Source organism: Symphalangus syndactylus, chromosome 17, assembly GCF_028878055.3.
Source record: "Symphalangus syndactylus isolate Jambi chromosome 17, NHGRI_mSymSyn1-v2.1_pri, whole genome shotgun sequence".
NCBI classification, from domain to species: Eukaryota; Metazoa; Chordata; class Mammalia; order Primates; family Hylobatidae; genus Symphalangus; species Symphalangus syndactylus.
In genome coordinates this window covers 27,612,578-27,636,331 of record NC_072439.2, presented here as the reverse complement: position 1 = coordinate 27,636,331, position 23,754 = coordinate 27,612,578, and the positions used below count along the sequence as shown (strand labels likewise).

Here is a 23,754-nt window from a genome sequence, read left to right as displayed (position 1 = left end):
TCACTGAAGCCTCTACTTCTTGGGCTCAGATGATCCTCCCACCTCAGCCTCTCAAGAAGCTGGGACCACAAGCATGCGCCAACCATCCCTGGCTAATATTTTGTGTGTGTGGAGATGAGGTCTCCGTATGTTGTCTAGGCTGGCCTAAAACTCCTGAGCTCAAGCAATCCCCTCACCTCGGCCTCCCAAATCAAGTGATTTTTGACAACAGTGCCAAGACCATTCAATTCAGATAGGACAGTCCTTTCAATAAATGATGCTAAAAAAACTGGATACAAATATGCAAAAAAAATGAAGTTGGATCTTTACCCCACACGACATACAAAAATCAACTCAAAAATAGATTAAGACCTAAATGTAAGTGCTAAAACTACAAAATTTGTGATTAAGACCTAAATGTAAGAGCTAAAACTACAAAATTTGTAGTGGAAAAAAAGGGAAACATTTCATGATATTGGATTTGGCAATGATTTCTTGGATATGTCATCAAAAGCACAGGAAACAATAAAAAATAGATAAGTTGGACTTTATCAAGTTTTTAAATTTTGTGCATCAAAAAACACTACCAACATAGTGTAAAGGAAACGTAAGATAGTATGATTGCTTTGGAAATTAGTATACTGGGTCCTCAAAAAAATAAAAGAAACATATAATTACCATATGATCCAGCAATTCTACTTCTGAGTATAATCCAAAATCATTGAAAGGAGGGACTTGAATAGATATTTTTACGCCTATAATCATATTATTCACAATAGCCAAATAGTGGAAGCAACTCAGGTATCCATCAATGGATGAATAAACAAAATGTGTTTTATATGTGTATACACACACACACACACACACACACACACACACAGGAATATTATTCAGCCTTAAAAAGGAGGGAAATTCTGACACGTGCTAAAACACGGAAGAGGTTTTAGGACATTATGTGAAGTCCATACAAATGCTTCATAAGCATAAGCATTTGTATGATTCCACCTATATGAAGTACCATGTTAGATGTCTTGGTGTATTTAGGCTGCCACAGCAAAATACCATAATCTGAGTGGCTTATCAATAATAGAAATTTATTTCTTACGGTTCTGGAGGCTGAGAAATCCAAGATCATGGTGCCATTAAGTTCTGAGTCTGGTGAGGGCCCACTTTCTGCTTCATAGGTGGCTGTCTTCTCACTGTGTTCTTACATGATGGAAGGGGCCAGGGAGCTCTCTGAGGTCTCTTTATAGGGGCACTAATCTTATTCATGAGGGCTTCACTCTCATTCGGGAGGTAATTATACCTCCCAAATGCCTCACCCCCTAATACCATCACATTGAGCATTAAAACTTAACATATGAATTTGGGGTGACACAAACATTTAGACCATAGCACTGGTGTATTAAAATTCATAGATACAAAAAACAAAATGGTTGCCAGAGGCTGGGGAAAGGGAGGGATGGGCAGTTATTGTTTAATGGGTACAGACTTTCAGTTTGGGAAGATGAACAAAGTCCTGGTAACAGGAATTGATGGTAACAGTGGTTGCACAATAATGAGTGTACTTAATGCCACTCAACTGTATACTTAAACGTTGATAAAATAGTAAATTTTATGTTATTTACATTTTAGCAGATTTTTAAAATTAAAATTAAAAAAATAAGTAATAGGCAATACATTTCTGAAAAAGAAGAGCACTAAAAAGGGCTTAGCTCCACACGCCTGTAATCCCAGCTACTCAGGAGGCAGAGGCAGGAGAATCGCTTGAACCCAGCAGGTGGTGGTTACAGTGAGCTGAGATCACACCACTGTGCTCCAGCCTGGACAACAGAGTGAGACTCCGTCTCATAAAAATAATTAAAAAAAAAAAAGTTGGCAGGGGTGGTGGCGGGCTTAATCAATTACTTCATTAAGACAATGTGGTACTAGCACAGTATTAGACAAACAGCTGGAAGAAATGAACTAGAATGTCCAGAAATTGATCAAATATAATGAGAATTTAGTTGCTTCAAGTCAGTAGAGAATGATTACTTTAGCAAATGGTGTTGGGACAACAATTATCCCTCCGGGAAATAATGAAATTGGATACACACTTTCCACCTTATAACAATAAAAATTCCAGACTGATCAGACTCAAATGTAAATAAATCATAAAGAAGCTAGAAGAAATCATGTGAGAAAAACTGTTATGATCTTGAAACGAGAAAAGTCTTTCCAAGTGTGCTTCCAAACTGAAAAGCCGTAAAAGAAAGCACTGATTAATTTTACTACAAATTAATTTTTTAAATACATGAAAAAACCCACCAAAGTTAAAAACTGGAGAAAGCTATTGCAACATACAAATAGATGCTTAATTTTCCTTATATAGTAAAGATTCCTCCAAATCAATATTAAAGAGAAAAAATGGAAAACAGAGAAACACCAAAGGAGACATTTTATAGAAAAGGACATATAAGTGACTCTTAGTCATATGAATAGATACACAAACTTTCTCACAAGAAAAGAAATATGTTTAAAGATACCCCAAAATATCAATTTTTACATGTAAGTTTGACAAGGATCAGAAAGTTTAATAACACATTCTTGGCAAAAGCAAAGAGAAACAGGCAGTTTTATACATTGCTGATTGGTGTATAAATGGGTTTAAAATCTGTGGAGGGCAATTTGGCAATATTTATAAAAATTTCCAAAGTATGTGCATTTTGAGGCAGCACTCCCACATCTAGCAATTTACACTACAGATGGTCTCAAATAACATGCACTCCATCCTCAAAGTGTTTAGGTTTTGCCCCTCAAGTTATACCCATCGCCTTCAAGAAGTTTTGTTTGTTGGCTCTTTCTAAGATGTTCATAGTGGTATGCTCTCTTTACTTTCTCCAGTAAATACCTTTGCTTAAATGCTGTTGTGTTTTAGGACTCCAGTCTTCTCTTGATTACTTTTTTTTGAGACGGAGTCTCGCTCTGTTGCCCAGGCTGGAGTGCAGTGGTGCGATCTCCGCTCACTGCAAGCTCTACCTCCTGGGTTCACGCCATTCTCCCGCCTCTGCCTCCTGAGTAGCTGGGACTACAGGCGCCCGCCACCACGCCTGGCTAATCTTGTTTTTGTATTTTTAGTAGAGACGGAGTTTCACTGTGTTAGCCAGGATGGTCTCAATCTCCTGACCTCGTGATCTGCCCTCCTCGGCCTCCCAAAGTGCTGGGATTACAGGCGTGAGCCACTGCACCCGGCCTTAATTACTCTTTTAAGCAATCTCATTCCACTCTCTGGGCCTTAACTACCATCAGTAGGTTAATCTCCTCCAAATCTTTAATACTGATACCTATCTTGAGGCTTTTAAACCTGTGTGTAACTCAAGCCCTTCAAACCCTGAATATCTAAGAGAAAGTTTACCCCACTTTCCATCCTCCAAACACATTCTTCCTCTCATATTTCCAAAATCAATTAATGACTCTACTATTCACCAAGTTACCCAAGGCAAAAATACAGAAGTCATCTTTAGTAATTTATTCTTCGTTACTTTTCACTCACAATCAAATGGTGCCAGTTTTCCCTCCTAAGCATTTCTCAAATCTGGCCCGTCCTCTGTAACCCTGCTACTGCTGCTTTAGTTCAGGCCCATTTTTTGGCCTGGCATATTGCAACAGCTAAACCACCTCTCCCCCTGTGTATAGCCTTGCTCTCATCAAGGTCACGAAAGCCTTGGTAGTCTATCTGAAACCCAGATTTGAATATGTGAACACCCTGCTTAAAATCCATCAGTGAATCCCCACTTCCTTCAGCCTGAAGCCTAGACTATGTATCATGACACAAGGACTTCATAATCCATTCCCCTTTCCTTATCCTCACTTTATTTCTCATTATTGCACTTTGTGTTCTGGTGGTGTAGAATTTCTGGTAGTTTCTTCCTCAGATCACATTATTTCTTCCCTCTAACCTCTCTTACACTCTTTACATTTCTTCTTGGCTAAGCCTTATTCATCTCTCAAGACAGAAGTCGTTAATGCCTGCTCTGAACTTCCTGGTCGGGGTAAGTATGCAGTCCTACTGTGTACAGTTACATATGCACTACACTAAAGTGTCTGGCTGATGGGACAAGTAGGGGCAACAAACTCTCTGGCAGATGGGTATTTGTCTTTTCTTGAGAAATAGCTCTGCAGATCTTTTGCCCATTTTAAAGTAAATTATTTGTTTTCTTGCTATTGAGCTGAGTTTCTCATGCATTCTGCTTATTACTTCCTTGTTGGATAGATACCGAGCAATATTTCCTCCCATTCTGTAGGTTGTCTTTTCTCTTTGTGGATTATTTCCTTTCCTGTGTAGAAGATTTTAGCTTGATATAATAACATTTGTCTATTTGTGCTTTTGTTGCCTGTGCTTTTGAGGTCTTATCCAAAATGTCTTTGCCCAGACCAATGTCCTGAACCGTTTCCCAAAGTTTTCTTCTCATAGTCTCAATCCTAGAATTAAGTATTTAATCCATTTTTATTTTCTTTGTGTATATGGTGAGAGATAGGGCTCAAGCTCCATTCTGCTTATGGTTTGTAGTTTTCTCAGCATCAATTTATTGAAGAGACTGCCCTTTCCCCAATGTACATTCTTGGTGCCTTTTCCAAAAATTAGTTGGCTGTAAATGTGTGGATTTATTTCTTGATTCTCTCTTCTGTTCCACTGGTCTATGTATGTGTTTTTATGTGAGTGCCATGTTGTTTTGGTTACTATGGCTTTGTAGTATATTTACTTTGTATATACACATACACATGTATATATGCACATGTGTACATACACACACACACACTAATCTCTGAAATAATTTTTTTAATTTTTAATTTTTTTATCATTGGCCAAGTAGTAAACTTAGCACCTTATAGGTAGTTTTTCAACCCTTTCCCTCTTCCTCCCTCCCCACACTTGGAATCCTTCATGTTTATTGTTCCCATCTATGTGTTCATGTGTACTGAATGTTTAGCTCCCACTGATAAGTGAGAACATGCAGTATTTCGCTTTGGCTTGGGTTGATTTCACGTCTTTGCTATTGTGAATAGTGCTGTGATAAATATATGAGTGCAGGTGTCTTTTTGGTAGAATGACTTATTTTCCTGTGGGTATATACCTAGTAATGGAATTGCTGGATCAAATGGTATTTCGATTTCCAGTTCTTTGAGAAATCTCCAAACCGCTTTCCACAGAGGCTAAACTAATTTGCTTTCCCACCAACAGTGCATAAGCATTCCCTTTTCTCTGCAACCTCACCAACATCTGTTATTTTTTGACTTTTTTATAATAGCCATTCTGGCTAGTATAAGATAGTATCTCACTGTAGTTTTGATTTGCAACTCTCTGATTATAGTATATTTTGAACTCAGGTAGTGTGATATCTCCTACTTTATTTTTTAAGCTCAGGATTTTTTTGGTTATTCAGGATCATTTGTGCTACCATACAAATTTTAGAATTTTTTCTGTGAAGAATGTCATCGGTATTTTAATAGGAATTGCATTGAATCTGTAGAAAACTTTGGGTAGCATTGACATTTTAATATTAACTCTTTTAATTAATGAGCATGGAATATCTTCTATATTTACATGCCCTCTTCAACTTCTTTCATCAGTGTCTTAACAATTTTCCTTGTAGAGAACTTTCACTTCTCTGGTTACATTTACTCCTATGTATTATATATTTTCATAGCTATTATAAATGGAATTATTCTTTTTTATTTGTTTTTCAGTTGGCTGTTGGCATATATAAATTCTACTGGTTTTTATATGTTGATTTTGCATCCTGCAACTTCACTAAATTCATTTATCAGTTCTAACAATTCTTGGTGGTGTCTAGGTTTTTCTAAATATACTATTATGTCATCTGCAAACAAGGATAATTTGACTTTTTCCTTTCCCATTTGGATGCCTTTAATTTCTTTTTCTTGCCTAATTGCTCCTGTTAGGACTTTCAGTGCTAATACTATGTTGAATAAAAGAGGTGAAAGTAGGCCTTTTTGTCTTTTTCCAGATCTAAACAGAATGGCTTTCAATTTTTCCCCATTCACTATAATGCTAGCTGTTGGTTTGTCATATGTGGCCTTTATGGTTTTGAGGTATGCTGTTTTTATAACCAGTTTGTTGAGGGTTTTTATCATAAAGGGATGTTGAATATTGTCAAACACTTTTTCATCATCTAATGAAATGATCCTATGGATTTTGTTCTTGATTCTGTTAATGTAATGTATATTTTTATTGATTTCCGTATGTTGAACCATTCTTGTATTCCTGGGATTCCCATCTAATCATTATCAATTTTCTTTTTAATGTGTTATTGTATTTAGTTGCTAGTATTTTGTTCAGGATTTCTATATCTATGTCCATCAGGGACACTTGCTTGTGTTTTCTTTTTTTTTTTTTTTAATTGTGTCTTTGTCTAGTTTTAATGTCAAGGTAATTCAAGCTTTGTAGAATTAATTTGGAAATATTCCTTCCTCTTCAATTTTTTGGAATAGTTTAAGTAAAATTGTATTAGTTCCTTTTTAAATGTTTGGTAGAATTTAGAAGTGAAGTCATTGTGTCCTGGGTTTTTGTTGTTGTTGTTGTTGTTGGGAGACTTTTAAATTATTGCTTTGATTTCATTATTCATTACTGGTGAGTTCTGGTTTTCTATTTCTTCATGGTTCAATGTTAGTAGGTTATATGTGTCCAGAAATTCTTCCATTCCTTCAAGTTTTCCAATCTGTTGGCATATAGGTGTTCATAACAGTCTTTAATGATCCTTTGCATTTCTGTGGCTATGTGGTTATGTTCCCCTTTCCATTTCTGATTTTATTTGGGTCTTCTTTTTTTTCTTAGTCTAGCTAAGGTTATGTTGGTTTTGTTTATCTTTTTTAAAAAACTAACTTTTAATTGATCTTTTTCTTGGTATCAATTGTATTTATTTCTTCTCTGATCTTTGTTATTTCTTTCATTCTACTAATTTTTAGTTTGGCGTATTCTTGCTTTTCTTGTGATCCTTGTGGTGCATCATTAGGTTGGTTATCTGAAATCTTTCTATGTTTTTGATGTAAGCATTTATTGCCAGAAACTTTCCTCTTAGTACTGCTTTTACTAGATCCCATAGAATTGGGGATGTTGTGTTTTCATTTTCATCTGTTTCAAGAAATTTTTAAATTTTCTCTCTAATTTCTTCATCAACCCCTTGATCATTCAGGAGGATGTTGTTTTATTTCCATGATTTCTACGGTTTTCAAAGTTCCTCTTGTTATTAACTTCTAGTTTTATTCCATTGTGGTCTGAAAAGATATTTGATATGATTTAGACTTTTTTGAATTTGTTGAGACTTGTTTTATGGCCTAACCTAAGGTCTATTCTAAAGAATGTTTTGGGGTTTTGGTTTTGGTTTTTGTTTGTTTGTTTGTTTTTGATACAGGGTCTCACGCTGTCACCCAGGCTGGAGTGCAGTGACACAATCATCACTTAGTGTAACTTCAACCTCTAGGGCTCACATCATCTTCTTGCCTCAGCCTCTCAACTAACAGAGACCACAGTGTGTACCACTATGTCTGACTAATTTTTTATCTTTTGTAGAGATGAGGTATCACTATGTTACACTAGCTGGTCTTGAACTCCTGGGCTCAAGTGATCCTCCTTCCTTGGCCTCCCAAAGTGCTGGGATTATAGGCATGAGCTACCACACCCAGCCCATAATGTTTAATATGCCAATGAGAAAAATATGTATTCTGCAACAGTTGGATAAAATTATCTGTAAATGTCATTTATGTCCATTTGATCTAGAATGTGGTTTAACTCTGATGTTTCTGTATTTATTTTTGGTCTGGATGATCTATTACTAAGAGTTGGGTGTTGAAGTCCCCTACTATTACTGTATTGCAGTCCATCTCTCCCTTTATATCTATTAATGCTTGCTTTATATATTTGCTTTATATATTTATATGTTTGCTTTATATATTCTATAATGTTTGCTTTATATTGTTTGCTCCAATGTTGGGTGCATATAGATTCACATTATATACTCTTGGCCTCTTTATCATTATATAATGAACTTGTCTCTTTTTACAGTCTTTAACTTGAAGTTTCTTTTATCTGATATAAATATAGCTACTTGTACTCTTTTTGGTTTTCCATTTGTGTGAAATATCTTTTTCCATTTCTTCACTTTCTATGTCTTTTTGGTAAAGTGAGTTCCATGTAGGCAGCATATAGTTACGTTTTGATTTCTATCCATTCAGCCACTGTCTTTTAATCAGAGAATTGAGTCCATTTACATTAAGTGTTATTATTGATAGGTAAAGACTTACTACTGCCATTTTGTTACATGTTTTTTGTTTTTTTAATAAAATTTTCCAAATTTTATTAAGACTATAAAGATTTAGATTGAAAAAGTTCAATGAATCACAAACAGAATAAATTTAAGTTTAAAACCAAACAAAACCAATCACTATATTTAAGAATAGATACGTTATGTGGTAAAAACAATAAATAGCTAAGGCAAGATTAATCAAAATTCAGTATAGTGGTTACCTCTGCAGAGAAGGCTGGGGAACTCAAAGCTTTAAATGTATTAGTAAATTATTTTTCCTTCTTTTTCTTTTAATTTTACTTTTTTATAGAGACAAGGTCTTGCTGGTCTCAAACTCCTGGCCTCAAGTTATCCTCCACCTTGGCATCCCAAAGATTACAGGCCTGATCTTAGGGGCAAATAAGTATTTTTATTAGTTTTCTTTTTTCTTTTTTTCTTTGACCTTCCCAATGTGAGTGCATTTATTATTAAATTGGATATATACAAAATATTTCTTGCAGGTGTGATAGATATCACAATAAATGGAAAATAAATGAAGTTCATCATTCTTCTTCTGTGTTACTTATAACACAAGCCAGAAATCTGGAAGTCACCCTTGACCTCTCCCTCACCTACCAAAAATCCAGTTAACTGTCACTTTCCTACTTCTCCTTACCACCATTCTCACACCCTAGCCAAAGCCACCTTGACTCTCTCCTGAAATACTGATATGTCCCTTTCTCTTCGTTACACCCTCACTCTAATCTAATCTCCACATTGCAGCCAAAGAAAACACTTTCAGCCTTATCTCTCCATCCTGAATCTATCTCACCATCCCCTTTACTATCAGAAGCAAGAGTGACAAGTAAATTTCCCAAGACATCTCATAGCCAGGAAATGGCAGAGGCAGGATTCAAAATCTACTAGAGAGTCCACATGTCTTTGTTTGTTCTGAGATGGAGTCTCGCTCAGTTATCCAGGCTGGAGTACAATGGCACAATCTCAGCTCACTGCAACCTGTCTCCCAGGTTCAAGCAATTTTCCTATCTCAGCCTCCCGAGTAGCTGGGTTTACAAGCACCCACCATCATTCCCGGTTAATTTTTGTATTTTTGGTAGAGATAGGGTTTCACCATGCTGGCCAGGCCGGTCTTGAACTCCTGACCTCAGGTGATCCACCCGCCTCAGCCTCCCAAAGTGCTGAGATTACAGGCATGAGCCACCACATGCAGCTGAGTCCACATGTCTTATCCACTCACTGTCCTACTTTGGGTGATACTAGGAAAGGCTTAGCCACTGTCTAGCACAGGGCCATCTCTGGATAAAGACTTATGTCTCCTCCAATCACCACCCCACCTCCTTTTATCTGCTGTTAGCTCCTAGTTTTCCTTAAATCTGACTTCAAACCGCAACTTCCAAGAAATGCCTTTCTAATCCCCTTACCCAATTGCAAGTCCTCACTATTTGTCCTCCCAGCAATTTGTGCATTTCTTTTTTTTTTTTTTTTGGAGATACAGCCTCATTCTGTCACATGGGCTGGAGTGCAGTTGTGCCATCTTGGCTCACTACAACCTCCACCTCCCACGTTCGAGTGATTATCCTGCCTCAGCCTCCTGAGTAGGTGGGACTACAGGTGTGTGCCACCATGCCTGGCTAATTTTTGTACTTTTTGTAGAGATAGGGTTTCACCATGTTGGCCAGGCTGGTCTCTAACTTCTAACCTCAAGTGATCTGCCTGCCTCAGCCTCCCAAAGTGCTAGGATTACAGGTGTGAGCCACTGTGTTCAGCCTACTTCGTGCATTTCTAGTAACATCCCTCCTCCACTAGATTGTGACCTCCACAAGAGCAGGAGCCTGTTTTGCCCACCATTGGAATGCACTTCATACACCCTTGATCACTCTGATCCTCTCCACGTCCATTTCTTGGTGAAAGTGCTAGATCATCAACCCGACCTCTCGTCTTACGTAACAAGCAATCTGGTCTGCTGACCCTACCCACGAGGCTGTGTGTGAGCCAGGTGGGCTGGGGAACAGAGACCAGCCCTGGCCCAGTGAACCTGAGATGGCCTGCTTCATGGAAGGGATCTGGTGCCCTGGTAGAAATGAAAGATACTTTGAGTACCCAAGACCTCAATCCCTGGGGCTAGTGAATGGGTCAAAAATGAGTCCCTTCTGCTCCTGTTCTTTTAATCATGTCCACTCCCCTCACTTGGGAGCTTGGATGGAGGGCACCTGGATGTCCATCCCAGGTATACTTGGGCCACTAGTAACACAGACCGAGGCAGCAAAGCAGGACAGGGTCAGGGTGGGGTGGGAGAGCTGGGGCAGACACAGCCAAGGCTGTGGGATTCTCTAGAGGCCCAGATAAGCTTGAGCCTGTAGAGGACCAGCTTCTCTCCTTGGCAGCACTGGGCACATTCAGAAATTTTGTCTATGATCTTCTTGCTCTGCAGAGGCAGGGTGCCTTCATGCACCTCTGAATCCTTACTGTCCATGCCATAGTTTTCAGAAGATAGAGACACGTCCAGTGGTATATGTCCAAGCAATGGGAGGTGCAGCTAGCCGCCATGAGTCCTTTGGATCTGACTGAGGCACCTCCTTGAGAAGTCTTTCTTCCCTGCCACATTCTTTAGTTATCTCCATGCTCCTCGCCATGCTCCCCACAGCCTTGGTGCTCTCAGTATTGTAGGCTCAAAAAACATTTACTGAATGAATATAGAACTTGAAGACTGTTTCTCCTCTGAGAAGTTGCCAGGTCCAGTATTCTCTGCCTGGAATCCTCTTCCTTCTTCATTCACCTAAGGACCAGGAACAGGACTATCCTGCTGTCCATTGTTGGCCTGTGGGTCTGAGGCTCCTGGCCGATGAGTCTTCTGGTGTTGCTTGAGATGGTCAGAGCTCATGAACTCTTGGCTGCACTGATCACATTTATATGGTCAATGTCTGGTGTGTACCCACGTATGTCATCTAAGCTCATTAGAATGGAAGAAAGACCATAAATACCTTTCCCGTTGCACAAATAGGGCCTCTCACCCATGTGCTTGCACTGGTGGCTAACAAGGTGAGAGCGTTTGGTATACGCTTTTCCGCAGTTCTCGTAGTTGCAGCAGTAAGGCCTTGCCTCTGAGGAGCCCCCTCTACCAGTCCTTTCCTGAGGCCTGGAGTTCTGCTCTGCTGTCTGTGGAGCAGGTCTGGGCTGCTCCGGTAGGAATGGGCCTGCTTGGGAGTCTGGCTGACTTACAAGAGAGTCCTGAGATCCTAAAACCAGCAATGACTGGGACTCAGCTGGGGGCATCCCAAGATCATGGGCATCTTGTGGGGGCAACATCTGAGCCATGGAGGGGAGCATAGCCTGGGCCTCAGTGGAAGGCATGGTCGAGGCCAACAATGTTTCATCAGAAGGTACTGTCGAGAGGCCAGGGTAAGGCATTGTAGGGTCCCCAATATGAGACATCACTGGAATTCCAGTGGAAGCTGAGACTGGCAGCCTGAAGGCCCTGGCCACCTTTGGAGTACTGAGCTCTCCTACAGGCATTATCTGGGGCCCACTGAAAATCATCATCTCTTGCTGAGGGGGAGATACTCCCTGACAGTAAATCATCTGGGAAGGAGTGAGAGTCGCTTAGGGGCAGTAGCTCACGCCATGCTCAGGCAGTGGCATACTGAACTGTGGCCTCCCTTCATCCACAATCTGCCCTGATGCCTCAACAGACAACAAGGGGGCCCTCAGCATCTCTGTTCTGTGAGGAAAGTGCTGAATGCTTGGTAGGCCACGGTTCCAAGAGGTGTGCACTCCAGAGCTTCCAGAAGACAAGTCATGTTCAAGATGGGTGCTGAGTTCTACTTATCCTAGGCAGCCTGGTGTGCCGCCTACCACTGGCTCAGCTTCCCAGCTTCCTGCTCCTTCTCAGCCTGTGGTCGGCTGTACATGAAGACTAGGTGGTGTCTAGACTCTCTGCTGAACAGACAGGGAGCAACCCACCACAGCATTGCAGGTGGATATCAGGACATTGCCCCTGGTTGTTTTGTAACTCCTTTCTTCCTTTATTCCTTTGTTACCGTCTTCCTCAGTGGTTAAATGAGTTTCTCATTTAATGGTAATACGTTTAAATTTGTTGCTTTTTATTTTTAGTGGATCTATTTTAGGTTTTTGGAGGAAGGTTTGCTTGTTTGTTTTTCTTTTTTAGAGATGAGGTCTCATTGTGTTGTCCAGGCTGGACTCTTGGGCTCCAGAGATCCTTCCACCTTAGCCTCCTGGGTAGCTGGGACTTTGGGTTCATGGCACTGCACCCAACCTATTATAGATTGTTGCTTTGTTATTACCATAAGGCTTTCCAAAAAATGTCTTATAGACATGGCAAGTTATTTTAAATAGATGACAACTTCTATCGCAAAGAAAATTAAAAAAAAAATAAATGAAGGAAAACCTAAAAGTCTCTACACTTTAATTCCTCCACTCATACATTCTGACTTTGTTGTCTCAATTTACATCTTTTTATACTTCCTATCTTTTAACAGATTTCTGCAGTTATTATTTTTGATAGATTTGTCCTTTAGTCCATACTAGAGATACGAAGGATTGTATACCATAATTACAGTACTAGAATATTCTGAATTTATGTGTGTATTTACCAGCGAGTTTATGCCTTCAAATGGTTTCTTTTTTCTTTTTTTTTTTTTTTTTTTTTGAGCCAGTCTCACTCTGTCACCCAGGCTGGAGTGCAACGGTGCAATATCGGCTCACTGCAAGCTCCACCTTCCAGGTTCACACTATTCTCCTGCCTCAGCCTCCCCAGTAGCTGGGACTACAGGTGCCTGCCACCACGCCTGGCTAATTTTTTTGTATTTTTAGTAGAGACGGGGTTTCACCGTGTTAGCCAAGATGGTTTCAATCTCCTGACCTCGTGATCCACCCACCTCAGCCTCCCAAAGTGCTGGGATTAGAGGTATGAGCCACCGCGCCCAGCCCAAATGTTTTCTTTTTGCATGTTAGTATCCTTTTCCTTCAGATTGAGGAATTCCCCTCAGCATTTCTTGTAAGACAGGTCTAGCAATGATGAATTTCCTCAGCTTTTGGTTGTCTGGGAAGACTTTATCTCTGCTTTATGTTTGAAGGAAAGCTTTGTTACGTACAGTATTCTTGTTGGAAAATTTTTTCCCTTGAATGTCATCCAACTTCCTCTTGGCAAGTTGTTTTCCACTGAGAAATCTGCTGTTAGATGAATATGAGCTCCTTTATTTGTTATTTGCTTCTTTTTTCTCGCTGCTTTTAGAATCCCATCTTTGTTCTTGACTTTTGAGAGTTGATTACATGCCTTGAGGTAGTCTTATTTGGGTTGAATCTGTTTGGTGATATCTGACCTTCCTGTACCTGAATATCAATATCTTTCTCTAGGTTTGGAAAGTTTTTGGTTATTATTTTCTTGAATAGTCATTCTACCCCTTGCTCTTTCTCAACTCTTCCTTGAACACCAGTGACTCTTGTACTCTTTTGAGTTTATTTTCTATATCTTGCAGGCATTCTGTATTCCTTTTTATTCTTTTTTCTTTTCTGAATGTGCATATTCTAATAGCCTGTCTTTTAGCTCACTAATTCTTTTTTCACATGATCCATTCTGTTGAGAACTTCTAGTGCATTTTTCAGTTTAACAAACGTATTTCTCTGTTCCGGATTTCTGTTTTTTTAATTATTTTAATATCTTTGTTAAATTTATCTAGTAAATTTATACATTGCTTTGCTGTGTTATCTTGGAGTTTGCTGAGTTTCCTTAGAACTGCTTTTTGATTTCTTGATGTGGGAGCTTACTATTACCATGTCATTAGAATTGATTCCTGGTTTCTTGCTTTGTGCATTTGGAGATGTCATGATTCCCTGTTTGTTGTTGTTTCTTATAAACATATATCTGTTGCTTCACTTTGAAGAATTATTTATTCTAGTCTTTGCTATCTGGCTTGTTTTCAACTTTCTAGGGTATGTTTACCTAGAGATTCTTTGCAGTTGCCTGTAAGTGCCCTTAATCCTAGATTGCTGCCTCCTTTTTGGCATTAGATGGTGCATTAAGCCCCAGTTTGCTTTAGCTCTTGAAATCATTCAGAGCACTTCCCAACCCAGATTAGGGGTTACAGGGTTCCAAAGGGGATACCCTGATTGTGTGGGAAGGTTGGCTAGGAGTTCATGCACAGAAGACCAATGGAGGGTGCATCCTACATCTTGGTGTTGCTGAACAGCCAATCTGCTTTTACGTCTCTGGCTGAGATAAAGAGCAGAGTTCCATGAGCTGGAGTCTCTAGTCCTGCCTCTCTTCTTTGTTGCTAGCTGGCCTCAGGAGTTTTTCTCCCTATAGGCATTTGCAATGCTTCCCACGAAATAAAGCAGGAATGATTTTCCTGCAAGGGAACCCAGGATGGTGGGAAAATTGGCTGTCTCCCTTGATGTCAGTTTTTATACTGTGGAAACAATAGGCTTCCACATGGCATCCGGCAGATTGAAGGAGGGGCTTGATGGGTAGAAAAGTCCATTTCTCTGATTGTCTTCTCAGAGTTTCTCACCGCTTTGTGGTCCTACGGGTCATCTCAGCTCCAAATTTAAATTCTAGGATACTGCTGGTTATAAACTTGGCACTAGATATTTGTTTTTTGTTTTCTGTGGGGAAGAGTGAAGCCAGATTGCTTCCACTTCACATTTTGGTTACATCACTCAACAATAACCATTTGTTTTTGTGAGCACTTTCCATGTGCCAGGCACTGTGCTAAATATTTTATCTACATTATCTCATTTAACCCTCCCAACAGCTCTCTGAGTTAGGAACTATTATGTTCCTATTTTACAAATGACGAATCTGAGGCTTAGAGAGACAAGTAACTTGCCCAGAGTTAGACATTTTGATTCCACAATCCAAATCCTTAATACTCGATAATTTTAATTGAAACTTTCAATTTATAAATATGACCATCCCACAAGATTTAGAGCAGAAATTATACTTTATTTATCTTTTTAGCCCTGATAACTAGCATTGTCTGAAATATTCTAAGTACTTACTAAATATTTGTTGAACTAAACCTAATCTATAATGACTTGTATTTACAAGTTATTAGCAGAACTACAGTATACAGTATTCGGATACGTAGGTATGTTTTCTGTATATTTTTATATATCCTAAATGTGACTGATTATCCTTGGACCACTCTTGCTCTGCCACTGCAGCTTCCTCTAAGCCAATTATAATCCATCTTTGCAATTCCAGAAAACAATGTCTGATTCCAAGATGCATTTATAAATATGCAGGTTTTTGTGAAACAGAAGAACAAAACTTTTTCCAAATTCCCTTTGAAGACTTTAGATCCTTTCACAGAATTTCTCTTTCCACAGAAGCCAGCCTTTCACTCCCTTTTTTCCCTCTGTGCCAATTTCAGTTATTTCTTTTTTTTTTTTTTTTTTGAGACGGAGTCTCGCTGTCACCCAGGCTGGAGTGCAGTAGCGTGATTTTGGCTCACTGCAGGCTCCGCCCCCTGGGGTTCACACCATTCTCCTGCCTCAGCCTCCCAAGTAGCTGGGACTACAGGCGCCCGCCACCTCACCCGGCTAATTTTTTTTTTGTATCTTTAGTAGAGACGGGGTTTCACCATGTTAGCCAGGATGGTCTTGATCTCCTGACCTTGTGATCCGCCCGCCTCAGCCTCCCAAAGTGCTGGGATTACAGGCGTGAGCCACTGCGCCCAGCCCAATTTCAGTTATTTCTACCTCCAGAGTTTTCTCCCTGACTGTTCAATCTATAGTGAAGATAAATTTAGCTCTTTAGGTTTATTCCATTTCTATCCACAATGGGCTGATTATATTTTCTAAAGGTGACCACCACAATAAATCTCATACCACAAGCCCACCTCTTAAGTGCTGTCCATTCTTGGTTCACATCTTTTTCTTGATATATTCTTCCTAAGTAATTCCACCTTATCTCTGTATTTTAACTACCATTAGTATGCTAATGGCCCCTGAATTATAAGCACTGATCCTCATCTTTAGACTTTTACACAAAACATTGTAATAGAAATCTCATTACAGAATGACAGTGACACTCCTCTCGTCAATTAATAGCTCTTCTTTTTAGTTTTGGTGGACAATTGTGACTAGTTCAATCAAAAGAGTAGGGTAGGAGTGATGCTAAATGACTCCCAAGACCAGATCATAGAAACAATATGCACTTCTACCTTGTTTTCTTGGGATGCTCTCTCTTTTAACCTAGCCACCATGTTGTGAAAAAGAAAAACAGCTGCTTGTAGAGGCCATGTGTAAGTGATCCATCTGACCAAGAACCCCAACTGAGGTCCTATGCAACAACCAGTATTAACCATCAGATATGTGACTGAGTGAGTCTTCAAATGATTCCAATCTCCCACCATTGAGTTATACACCACCCCATCTGATGCTGCACGAAGCAGAAGTGAGCTGTCCCCACTGAGCCCTTTCCAAATTGAAGTTTCATGAGTTAAATAAATGATTGTTGCTGTTTTAAGCCACTAACTTTCAAGTGGGTTGTTATGCACAAAAGATAACCAGAATAGTTAGCCAATGCTTCTCTCAACATTACTAAAGATCTACTCTCCAAAAAGGCCAGAGAAAGAGTATAAAAAATGTTTCTAGTTATATATATTATATAACAAATATATATGTTGCATAATTACATATACTTATCGTACATAAATATACACTAAATATGTTATATAATGATAATAATAAAAACAAAACTGGGCCTGGCTCCATGGCTCACACCTGTAATCCCAGCACTCTGGGAGGCCGAGGTGGGCAGATCACCTGAGGTCCAGAGTTCAAGATCAGCCTGGCCAACATGGTGAAACCCTGTCTCTACTAAAAATACAAAAACTAGCTGGGCGTGATGGTGTGCACCTGTAATCCCAGCTACTCCAGAGGCTGAGGCAGGAGAATCGCTTAAACCCAGGAGGCAGAGATTGCAGTGAGCCAAGATCGTGCTATGGCACTCTAGCCTGGGCGACAGAGCAAGACTCCATCTCAAGGAAAAAAAAAAACTAACAATAATTTACTGTACAGTAAACTTAATGTAGTTTATTCTATGGTTTATAATTGTAATGCTCACATATGCTTTTAAATTATAATGTATTAGTTTGCTAGTATTATTTTTATTAATATTATCACTAAGTCCCAAGATAAAGCCCTTGGGAATCATGACAAGTAGTTGAATGAATAGACTCCATTCAATTATTTTATTCAAATTTTGGCATCTACAATGGTTGACCAGAAAAATAGCATCCATTATAGAATATATCCGATAAAGCAGGGGTTCCCAACCCCCAGGCCACGGACCAGTAGCAGTCCATGGTCTGTTAGGAACCAGACTGCACAGCAGGAAGTGAGCAGTGGGCAAGTGAGAGAAACTGAGGTCCACCTTCTGTCAGATTAGCGGCGGCATTAGATTCTCATAGTAGCACAAACTATATCGTGAACTGTGCATGGGAGGGATCTAAGTTGCATGCCCCTTCTGAGGATCTAATGCCTGATGATTTGAAGTGAAATAGTTTCATCCCAGAACTATTCTCCCACCCAAGTCTGTGGAAAAATTGTCCTCCAGGAAACCAGTCTCTGGTGCCAAAAAAGGTTGGGGACCACTGTTTTAAAGGCTTATTCTGTTTACCTCTGCAACATGTTACATAAACTCCTTGAGGAAGTATGTCTGATTTCGGTTTTGGTACCAACCAGCAGCAAACACAGAACAGTAGAACTAACTCATTTCTAGGCTCAGACACTCCCTTTGCAGCACATGAGGAGAGTTGGAGACCCAGAATCAAGGGTAGTTAAGCAAGCAGCAAAGATAGGAAATAATAGCAATTGTTATTTGGACTGTAACTATCCCTATTTTTCTTCTGATGCCATAAAACTAATTTTTCTCGGCTGCTAATCAAAGAAAAGCATGACCATTATAGCAGCCAAGCATTTCTCCAGGAGAGGCAAACGTAATTCTCAGATTCAAGAAGTTTTTAGCTTGACCTCAACCTGAGTGGACTTACCAGGCAAATGATGGCTGACTCAGGCAGTCTGAATTTATAAGTACTATTGTATTTATTCATTGCACTATAATTTCTTGTTTCCATTGTTGTGTAATATTTTAGCCAGCAAATAATACTTAATTGGCTTCCTAATTATCAGGCATGGAGATCTAAGGTGGCTTTCATTGCAGAGTTGTTTTCTGACATAGGGACTTACAGATTGTAGGCTTGAATAAACCCTTGAAGATTTGTATGTTAGCTATATTTGTAAATGTTATAGCTAGCCAGACTTTTAATATTTTAAACTCTACATTCATACGTGAAAGAAAGAATCATTAATCCTGATCTGCCACTGAATATGACCTTATTATCACATCCTATAGACTTCTAATCTCAGTTTTCTTCATTAAAAACAAGCACCTCATCAAAATTCCATGCAACAAACATTTATTGAATACTCACTTACACAAGTCCCTGTGCTACATGCTTTAAGTGAGGTAAAAAAGGATATTTTTAACAATTTGAAGGTCACCAGGCATAGATGAAGATGGTTAAGAGAGTTCATACTGAGCAGTGAAAGCCTTCCCCTCTTTCCTCTCTTTAGCTTCAGAGAGAAGAAAAAAGGAAAATAAAGAGAATTCTAAGAATGATGACAAAGGAAATTACCAAGACAATAGCAAACATCAAAGCAGAGAATGCAATTAATTCAGACTAGCAGAAGGTCGGATGTGTCCAGTGTTGATGTTTCCAAAAAAGAAAATGGAACTAATAAATTATCTTAAAGTTTAGGACTAATGAAAATTACATTGAAACATATTTTATGAATATTTTGGAAGTATGAGAAAATTGTAGCCAAATTCAAAAAACTAATAAATAAAAATTAAAAATCAAGCAATTATCAACTTAAAAAAAGAAAAAAGGAAAAATGAACAAGATAGAAGATAAAAGTATAGTTTAACACTTGGCTCAGCAGTGATAGATATTTGCTTAGCCATAAGATGCAGACACAGAACAGAGATTTATTTATTAATTTTAGAGATGGGTCTCTGTCACCCATGCTGGACCACCACACTGGGTGGTTTTGAGATGAGGAGGTCTCACTGTGTTACCCAGGATGGTCTTCAACTCTTGGCCTCATGTGATCCTCTCTAATCAGAAATTAAGGTACAATTACATAGAAGAGTGACAGAAAGGAATGAGAAGATGTAGATAAGCTAAAGTTTTTATGTCCCCAAACAGGAAAACAACAGATGTCCACGACTGATAAACTAGAGATGGCAGTATGCACATATTATTTTTTAATGGAGATAAATATCTGATTAAGTTTTTAATAGTTGAAAAGTGGCAGCTTTGGCTGGGCATAGTCTATAAGGATTAAAAAGCCAAGCTTCTTAGTTTGAGAAAATACAGTCCTTTGGAGTAAAATCAACATAGATGGAAGTATACACACCCTTGTAAACATAATCTATGAGTATAGGAACTAACCAACTTTTAAAACTCTCATCAAAAACATTTTGTTAACAAAAGCACCTTTTTTCAAACCCAGATTCATTTAAACATCCCTTGAAATGAGCCATTGACCTGAAAATTGGATAACAATGTGTGTTTTACCAAATTGTTCTGAAAACTATAGCCTAAATTATTAAGATTTTAAGCCAGTTATTTAGATTTTTAAAATACTAAGTTGTTTAATATATTAAGAAAATGAAAATACCTGTAGTTATAAAAGATTTTCATGCTTTGAATAAGAAAGACCAACTGGAAGCCAGTTTCTCATTACATATTTTCATATTGAGACCGTGTTTGAATGTCAAGCTGCTCCACTTAGTAACCTTACTGATAAAAGAAGCATGGCAGGAAAATGCTTTAATACTTATGATGCTGAACCTGCAATATAGCCCTAACAAATTTGGCTTTAAGAGCTGCCTAATTACATATTTATAAATGCATGTTATGTATCTACTAGGCTGGAATGAAGCCCTATAGCCATTTCAGTTTATCAAGTAAATGCGGTAATTTTTTAAAAACATTATGCAGTTGATTACACAAAGCAACAATATATACTCATGATTATTTGTAAAGGCTACCACTTACGGATTGATTTTCTGTTTCATTGTGTGCTAAAATGCCAGGCACTTGAACCAGCAAAAACTAACTATATGGTGTAAATCCAGAAAGCTGAGATGATGGCTCAGTAGCAATATTCTCTAATCACCACAGCCATCATTTAACATTCGCTGCACATTGGCAGCATTCTAATCGTTTTATAAAATGACCCTGCCCAGTGAATTTACAGTTAACATCAAACAAAGTTAAGACATGAAAATGTCACTGAACCATTACAACATCTGCTTTTTATTCCTCTTCCAAGCTGCTTAACATTCTTTTTTGAGACAGGGTCTTGCTCTATCACCCAGACTGAAGGGCTCACTGCAGCCCTGACCTGTCCAGCTCAAGCAATCCTGCCTTAGCCTCTCAAGTAACTGGGATTACTCTAGCTCCCGGGTCATGTGCCACCACACAGGGCTAATTTGTTTTGTCTTTTGTAGAAACAGGGTCTCACTATGTTGCCCAGGCTTGTCTGTAACTACTGGGTTTAAGCAATCGTCCTGCCTTGGCTTCCCAAAGTGTTGAGATTACAAGTATGAGCCACCATACCTGGCCTCTTTTTTTTTTTTTCTATCAGGAATGTATTGTATGCTCATTAAGAAAATTAAGAAAAACAAAGAAAACTAAAAAGAAAAAAAAATCATCCGTAGTCTATCACCTGAACTCAATCACTGTTATTTGGGGATGTTTCTTTTGTCTTTTTTTTTCTGTGCATAATGTTTTATTTGGGGTTTAGGGAAGAACAAAGATAGATATATAAATCATGCCACATGTATATTATAGCTATATATACACACATGTATTTTTTAATCTTTTCTATTTTAATAACACTGCATCAAGCCTTTTCCCATGTTATCATGCACTCTTTATGAAATAATTTTTAAGATGTGACAATTTATTGACCAAATATGCAACAGTTTATTAAACCATCCATAATGGTTTACTATTTGATTTACTTCCATTTTGCCAGAATAAATAATGCTCTAATCGGTATACTTAGGTATGTTTCCTTCTGGATACCTGAAGAAGTTTCACTAGAGTAGATTCCAAGATGTAAAATTGCTGAGGCATGAGGTCGGAACATCTACAACTTTACTAAATACCAAATTGTCCCCCAAAGTAGTTTTCTTCTATTTATACTCCTATCGGCAGAGCATTAAAATTCTTATTGTTTCACATCCTCATTAACACTAGATAATGTCAAACTTTTTAAAAATTTGCCAAACTGATGGAGGTGAAATGGTATCTCATTGCACTTTTATTTTGCCTTTTCACATTTACTAGTTTTGGTATGTTTACTGTCATTCAGGTCTCCTTTTTGGTAAATTTATCTATCTTTTGCCTATTTCTCTTTGTTTATTTTCTTATAATTTGTAGTGATTCCATTTTTTGTCAGTAATACTCACTTCAAATATCTTCTGCCACTCTGTGGTTTATCTTTAATGATATCTTACATTGTACAGAAGTTTTTCATTTCAGTATAGGCAAATTTGTCACTCTTTTACTTTAAGGCTGATATTTTATATCTCATAAAAGAAAGCTTTCCCTACTCAGAGTGTATACATATACTTTTTTCTAAAAATTTTAAGTTGTTTTTACATCTGGAATGTAATTTGTGTTTAATATGAAATCAAAATCACATTTTATTTTTTCCTGTGGATATCTAGTGTCTCAGCACCACATAATGACTAGTGCAACATTTCTCCATTGCTTTGTAATGGAACCTCTGTTATATTTCAATTTCCTCTATATGCATTTATCTGATTGCAAGCTCTCAATTTCTTCCCTTTGTCCATCCCTTACTAATACCACAATATTTTACTTAATAGATAATTGATATTTGTGCGATCTTATGTTCAGCAAGCTTGCCAAGTACTTTTACATGTCTGCAGATTATCTTGAATTTTCACATGGACATTGACATATTGTCAATAAATAGAGACAATTTTCCTCCTATCTCACAATTATGCTCTATTTTTATATTATTAATATTGTTTAGTATGACTTAGTTTTCTTGACCAGTTTTGTTGAAATATATATATACACATTTTTCTATGTAATACATATAAATATATTATACATAAATATATAAAATGTACATTTTGTAAAATATACATTAAAATATTTTTATAAAAATGTAATTTTATATATTTATTTATATATTTTATTTATAATACATATAGTTACATATATACATATTTATATATAAAGCAATATATATATATATGCCTTTTCAAAAGATCAGATTTGGGGTTTTTTAATTCTTATTTTAGTTTCTGTTTTCTAGTTTATTAATTTCTGTAGCTTATTCTGTTGTACTTTTTTCAACACCTTAAGATAAAATTTTAGCTCATTAGTTTTCTTCTTTTCTTATATATATATATCTAAGACCTTAAATATCACTCTTGGTATTGTTTTAGCACCAAATTACTTTTATTGTTATTCCCTTTTTTTTTTTTTTTTTTTTTTTTGAGACGGAGTCTCGCTCTGTCACCCAGGCTGGAGTGCAGTGGTGCAATCTCGGCTCACTGCAAGCTCCGCCTCCCGAGTTCACGCCATCACGCCATTCTCCTGCCTTAGCCTCCTGAGTAGCTGGGACTACAGGCGCCCGCCACAAGTCCCGGCTGGTTTTTTGTATTTTTAGTAGAGACGGGGTTTCACCGTGTTAGCTAGGATGGTCTCGATCTCCCGACCTCGTGATCCGCCCGCCTCAGCCTCCCAAAGTGCTGGTATTACAGGCGTGAGCCACCACGCCCAGCCCACTTTTATTGTTATTCCTTTCTATATGCTATGTAATCTCTAACTATGATTTATTTTACCATGAACCATTTGGTTTAGTTTTCAAGGTGGTATTTACCACATGGATTGTTTTAGATTTGTTGAAATTTGCTTTATGATTGTACTACTCAATTTTTGTAAATATTTCATCATTGTTTGAAATAACCTATATTCTTTAATTGGGCTGAAGAATCAATATATTATCATTAGATCAAGCTTGTTAATTATGTTGTCCTAATCTTCTGTATCTTTACTAATTTTTGCTTTATGAGTTTTTAAGACAGTTTGTCACTTTCTACTTGTAATTCTTTGTCTTTCTGCTTTATGTGTTTTGAGGTCATTTATTTAGAAACAAAGATTCAGAATGGTACATTTTCCTAATAAGCTGTTTTTTTACCATTAGTGACTTTTTTTCTAAAAAGTTTTTTTCCCTCAAAGTCTGTATTATTGATATTTGATTGATAGTAGATGTAAAGACAACTCTAAATTTTTATATGCCAGCAAAATCAGCTTTCTTTCATTAGCATTCCATTTGCCTGGCATGTTATTTTCTATCCTTTTACTTTCAACATTTCTGTCTTTAAGGTGCC

General features: G+C 37.9%; 1 protein-coding gene and 1 pseudogene across 8 annotated transcripts in view; both read right to left on the bottom strand.

Annotated features, from left to right (window-relative positions):
• TAFA2 (TAFA chemokine like family member 2) overlaps window positions 1–23,754 on the bottom strand; it is a 575,512-nt gene that overhangs the window by 538,366 nt on the left and 13,392 nt on the right. The window lies entirely within an intron of this gene.
• LOC129465998 (Krueppel-like factor 17) lies at window positions 11,059–12,642 on the bottom strand (annotated as a pseudogene).